This window comes from Leopardus geoffroyi, chromosome E2, assembly GCF_018350155.1.
Source record: "Leopardus geoffroyi isolate Oge1 chromosome E2, O.geoffroyi_Oge1_pat1.0, whole genome shotgun sequence".
Classification (NCBI taxonomy): Eukaryota; Metazoa; Chordata; class Mammalia; order Carnivora; family Felidae; genus Leopardus; species Leopardus geoffroyi.
Window position 1 is genome coordinate 13,269,447 of NC_059335.1, and position 6,299 is coordinate 13,275,745.

At 48.3% G+C, this 6,299-nt stretch overlaps 1 pseudogene; it reads right to left on the minus strand.

Moving 5' to 3' along the window:
• Positions 1 to 402: 402 nt before the first annotated feature.
• LOC123579531 lies at positions 403 to 501 on the minus strand (annotated as a pseudogene).
• Between the last annotated feature and the right edge of the window lie 5,798 nt (positions 502 to 6,299).

Sequence of the window (6,299 nt, forward strand, 5' to 3'; positions counted from 1 at the left end):
AAATTATTAGCAGAATGAGCTATATACCCTGTGCATAATGTCAGCACCCCTTACCCTACAGACTCCAACTAGATAATAAATACAGGGTACTGACAGTGTGAAATTGCCTTTTTTCTTTTTTTAAGAGGGAGAGAGTGAGCACATGTGCGTGCAAGCCAAAGTTCAGCTCAGGTCATGATCTCACAGTTCATCCGTGAGATTGAGCCCTGCGTGGGGCTCTGTGCTGACAGCTCAGAACCCGGAGCCTCCTTTGGATTCTAAGTCTCCCTCTCTCTCTGCCCCTCCCCTGCTTGAACTCTATCTCTCTCTGTCTCGCAAAAAAAATAAAAAATAAATAAAAGTTGAAGAGTCATACGCTCAACCGACTAAGCCACCCAGGCACAACTCTCCCCCCCCCCTTTTTAAAATAGGGAACAATTCACAAATTTGAGTGTCACCCTTGTGCAGGGCCCATGATTCTAACCCTCTCTGTATCATCCCAGAAATTGCCTCTTAATGGCATAAGTCCCACCCTGACCCAGTTGCATAACTCAGTCCTGCTGTTCCTATGAAATACAATCATGGGTAGCGGGCAGGCATCATGGTAGAGACTGAGCCGTCAGAGAGAGTGGGAGTCCCTGGTGAAAATGCCCCCTGAGTAGTATGACCTCTGGCGGTTTATGAAAACCTATCCGCAGATCATGTAACCTCCAGGGGGTCAATGTGACTCTACCACAGAAGTGTGGACCCTCTTGGATAGTTCACTTGCCTTGTGAACACTGAGAGCCAATCAGGGAAGGTGAGCCCCACCGTTACTGTATGAAACACTCGCACATCACAAACTTGGCAGAGAGACTATTCGTCACCACTGGTCATTCCTTAAAGGCATGCCATCCAGTGAAGGCATATGGAAGGCCATATCAATTCCAGTGAACAAGGGGACACTTCCTTCCACCCTCTCATTCCCTGTGGGAAAACTCCACCTGAAGGCCCCTGAAGCTAAGTGAAAAGTGCAACCTCTCATAGACCTAAGACATGCCTACAGTGAACAGTGTAATTCTCCAGGGAGAAAACAACTCTGTCCAGACGGTGGAAGACACCCTCACTCCCATGGACGTAGCTCTTCTTGTTCCAAGTTACTGTCCTGACAGTAGATGACATTTATGCTGTTGCTGTCAGGCTAAGGCATGGACAGAACCTATCTATCCCCACGCTTCTGGAAAGAAAACCGTATGGGCGATAATCATTGTCACAACCTACCCATCACCTATAACAAGCAACAAGGGGCCATTACTACTCTTTGAACATTGTAGTTCCCTTAGCAATAATATGAGCCACCATATAGTGTGACTACTCCCAAACAAAAAATGTAATAACCCCATTAGCGTATCACCCTTCTTCAGCCCCCTAGTTGAAATGCTAAAGGGTTCCAGGGCTCAGAGCTGGGTCCCCCTCTTCCCTCCTCCATCTGTTGCTGGTTCCCTTAGTGATCTCTATCAGCCCCATGGTTTCACATGCCATCTCTGTGCTGATCACACCCAAATCTTTTTCCTCCAGCATAGGACTCACCACTGGCTTCCCAACCTCACACATCAAACTGCCTCACCAGCGCTTCCATTTTGATTTCTCAAGTTTGTCAAGTCAAAATGGTTTCCCTGAGCTCCCCGAAACTGTCCCCACCCCAGTCTCCCCCATCTTGGGAACCTGAAACACCATTTTGCAAGTTGCCCTGGCTGAATTCCTTGGTGTCATCTTTGACCCCTTTCTGTCACCCCTCACCTAGTCTGAAGGGAACTCCCATATATGCTCTACCTTCAGCCGTTTCAAAATCAGCTACTCTTCGGGGCGCCTGGGTGGCTCAGTCAGTTAAGCGTCCGACTTCAACTCAGGTCACAATCTCGCGGTCTGTGAGTTCGAGCCCCACGTCAGGCCCTGGGCTGATGGCTGCGTCGGGCTCTGGGCTGATGGCTCAGAGCCTGGAGTCTGCTTCGGATTCTGTGTCTCCCTCTCTCTCTGACCCTCCCCCGTTCATGCTCTGTCTCTCTCTGTCCCAAAAATAAATAAACGTTAAAAAAAATTTTCAAAATCAGCTACTCTTCACCATCACCACCCCACTGATCTGGGGACTCCTCGCTGGCCTCCTGGCTGCCACTTGTGCCCCACCTACAGCTAGAAGGGTTCTAGTAAATCAGATGATATCCCTTTGCTGCCCCAAATCGTCTGTTCACTGGGAATAAAAGCCAACTCCCTGAAGTGGCCAGCAAGGCTCTTCCTCCCTGACCTCACCTCCCACCTTTCCCCTCCATTTCCTTGCCAGCCGCACTCCAGTCTCTGTGCTATTTCTTCAACAGGCCAGGCATATGCCTGCCTCAGGGATTTTGCCTGTGCTGTTCCATCTGCCTGGAAGGCTTTTGCCGCGGAAGTCTGCATAGCTCTGCCCTTCGTCCCCTTCAGGGTTTTACTCAGAAACCACCTTCCCAATAAGCCCTACCTGACCACTCTCTTTCTTTTCTTTTTCTTTTTTTCTTTTCTTTTTTCCCCTTTCCTTTCCTTTCCTCTTTTCTCTTCTTTTCTCTTCTCTAAGTAGGCATCGTGCCCAGCACAGAGCCCAACTCAGGGTTTGAACTCATGACCCCAAGACCTGAACTGAGATTGAGTCAGAAACTCGGGGTGCCTGCGTGGCTCAGGAGGTTAAGCGTCTGACTTGGGCTCAGGTCATGATCTTGCAATATATGAGTTTAAGCCTTGCATCAGGCTCTGTGCAGACAGCTTAGAGCCTGGAACCTGCTTCAGATTCTGTGGCACTTTCTCTCTCTCTCTCTCTCTCTCTCAAATAAATAAACTAAAAAAAAAAAGGAGTCAGAAACTCAACTGACTGAGCCACCCAGGTGCTCCTGACCACTCTGTTTTAAATTGAAGCCCCCTTCCTGGACCCCTATGTCCCTTCTATGCACTATTTTTCTCCATTGCACTTATCCTCATGTGGCATGTATTTCTGTAATGTATTTGCTCTTCCTCTGAATCCCCCCTCTATAATGTCAGCTCTACGAGGGTAGTGATTTTTGCCTGTGTTGTTACCTACTGTGTCCCCAGAGCCTGGCACAATGCCTGGCAATCTAGAATGAATGAATAAGTTCATCTCTGGATAGTGAATCCCCATGTACCCAATGTAATACCAATAAATGTAGCCCCATACACCCAGAGAAACTCTCATGGACAGCTGATGCCAACTCAACCCCCTAAAGAGTGTCAACCCCATTGTGGACCCCGTATACAAGGAAAAACTCTGCAAAGGTGTGCTTGTCCTACTGAAAGCCAGCTCCACAAAGAAAGGGATTTGGTCTGTTTTCTTCACTGCTCTACACCAAGGGCCTACCCCAAAGTTGGTCATAGAACAGTCTGCTAATACGTATCTGCTAAAATGAACTGAGTCCACGTACACTGGTATAAGCCCACAATCAGAGTCCATCTTACAGACAGAACAAAGTCCGTAACTGATTTAAACTCCCATTTGCAGGGTGGCTCTCGCATGGATAGTGTAAACCCCAGATAGTGCATGCTCAAACACAGCGTGAACCCCAGCAGAGGCAGCACGACCCTCATAAACCTCATACAGACAGGGTAGCCCTCATAAATGACCCAAGTCCCATCCAGTAGCACAGTCTTCATAAACTTTGTGAGCCTCGTATACAAAGGCAACCCACATAAACGGTGTAACCCCATATAGGTGGTGTAACTTTCATAAACAGCATGAGCCCCATATACGTGGTGAGACAGCAAATAAACAAGGTGGGCCCCGCTACAAATAGCGTGTTCCCTCATTAGTGTGCTCTACCCTAGAGGCAACATGGCCCGTTTAACATTGTGTGAATTCCTCCATCAACGGGGTCAGCTCCTACAACCTGTGTAAACCTGTATGCACAGTGGAGACAAGCACATAAATAGGGTCATTTCTGTAACCAGTGTGACTTTTCATGTGAACAGGGTAGCCCCGTCGTCACCTGGCCTCATGAGTGTAACCCAAGGACACTGGGCCCCCGTGTGGACAGTGCCACCTCAGGGGAGCACTCTGTGAGCAGTGTATGGACTTAACAATGGTTCCAACACACCTCAGTGTCACTATGTCAGTTTTATTAAGTCATTGATAACGTAGCCCGAAACCCCATGTTCCATTTAAACTCCCTGGGCCTTTGTAACAACCATCATAAAATTCTATTATCCACCCTCCTCCTAAAAATCCTAGTTCTCCCATAAAAAGTTACACAACTGGGATGCCTGGGTGGCTCAGTCGATTAAGCATCCAACTTTGGCTCAGGTCATAATCTCGCAGTTCGTTGGTTTGAGCCCCATGTGGGGCTCTGTATTGACAGCTCAGAGCCTGGAGCCTGCTTGGCTCAGGTCATGACCTTGCGGTTCGTAGGTTCAAGCCCCATGTTGGGCTCTGTGCTGACAGCTCAGAGGCTGGAGCCTGCTTCAGATTCTGTGTCTCCCTCTCTCTCTGCCCCTCCCCTGCTCACACACACACACACCACACACACATTCTCTCTCTCTCTCAAAATAAATACATAAACACACAAACATTAAAAAAAATCGCCACTCCTATTTACTGAGCACTTACTATATACAAGACCCTGGACCTGGACTCGGCATCTCATTTCATCATCACGTCAACTTTATCAGGTAGGTAGGTACTCTGATGATCCCCATTTTTCAGATGAGAACAGTGAGACTCAGAGAGGTTCCAGGCCCACGCTAAACATTGTTACAGCTGGGACATCAAGTGCTAGACCGCGGTGCCTCCTGATAGCTCGGCAAATGCTCCAGAGATAGGCCAAACCCTGGAATCCTTTCAAACACTTCCGCCGCCACCACTACCAGCACCACGAGCAGCACACGCGTACAAAGTGTGCAGAAGGTGGCCAGTTAAGACTGAGGCAGCATAAACCCTTCAGGTAGTGATAACCCCCTGGATACCAACAATCACGACAATAGCTAAGATCTTTGTGGGTTTACTCTGCTGGAGCCACTTGTCCCAAATGCCTTGCACATCTAAATTCATTGTAACCCTAGGCCAAGGGCTTCCGTTTGTTTGTTTGTTTTTAATTATCCCCATACAGATGCAGAAATGGAGGCACAGAGGGATTAAATGGCTTGCCCGAAGTCACACAGCCAGAGAAGAAGCCCAGCTGGGTTTGACCCCAGTAGCCTGGCTAAGCCTGTATTATCCCGCTTCCGGCAACATCACCCCCCACCTTGCAGGACAGTGTAATGTCAATGAACCGTGTACTAAGTTAATTACATTCTATGTAATTCTCTCAGGGGCAGGGTACTATGCGCACCTTTCCTTGATGACAGGATGACAGGAAAAATAGGCCCTTGGACAGTGTGAATTCCCACAGACAGGTCTCCTTTGTGCATGGTGTAACTCCAACAAGCAGTGAGGATTCCTGTGTGAACACTGTAAACTGACCACAGCCAAGATGATCCTGAAGGGACAGGAGAGGCTCCCTTTCACTACATCAGAGGGCTCCCTGGGCAGGGTGAGTTCCTTCACGGACAGTGCACACCTCCCTCCCCACTGACAGCCTAACTCTCCCCCACACCTGATGCCAACTGACTATGGAACGTGAAACACCATCCTGATCAACGGAAGTCTCTAACGCAATATAATCTCTGGGCAATGTGAACTCCCACCCAGCACGCACTTCCCCGTGGACACTATAATGTCTCATCTCCATGGCAAAATTAACAAGGACAGGGCACATCTCCATGTATGGGGAACCTTCTGCAGCTGCTGTGAACCCCTTCTGTAACAGCGTGAACCATTCTCCGAGGGTCTACCTAAGTAGGCAATGGGAACTCTCTGATGAGTATAAACTTCCCTCGGACCCAGCATCTACCCAATGCACATGGGGTAACCTGCCCCGTAAAAGCTCCCTCAAAGTCCACTCAGTTTTTCAGTGCAAACTCTTCTAGAATGTTATGAAAACAGTATAAAATAGCATGATAGTATGAAATGGTGTCATAATACACTAGTGTAATAGTGTAAGTGTAAATAATAGTGTAAGATTCCTTCCCATTGATTCTCTTTCCCTCTTTCTCTGCCCCTCCCCTGCGCACCTACTCTCTCTCTCTCTCTCTCTCTCTCTCTCTCAAAATAAATAAATGAACGTTAATAAAAAGTGAGGGGCACCTGGGAGGCTCAGTTGGTTGAGCGTTCGACTTTGGCTCATGATCTCACAGGTCATGAGTTTGAGCCCAGCATCAGGTTCTGCACTGACAGCGCAGAGCCTACTTGGGATTCTCTCTTCTCTCTCTCT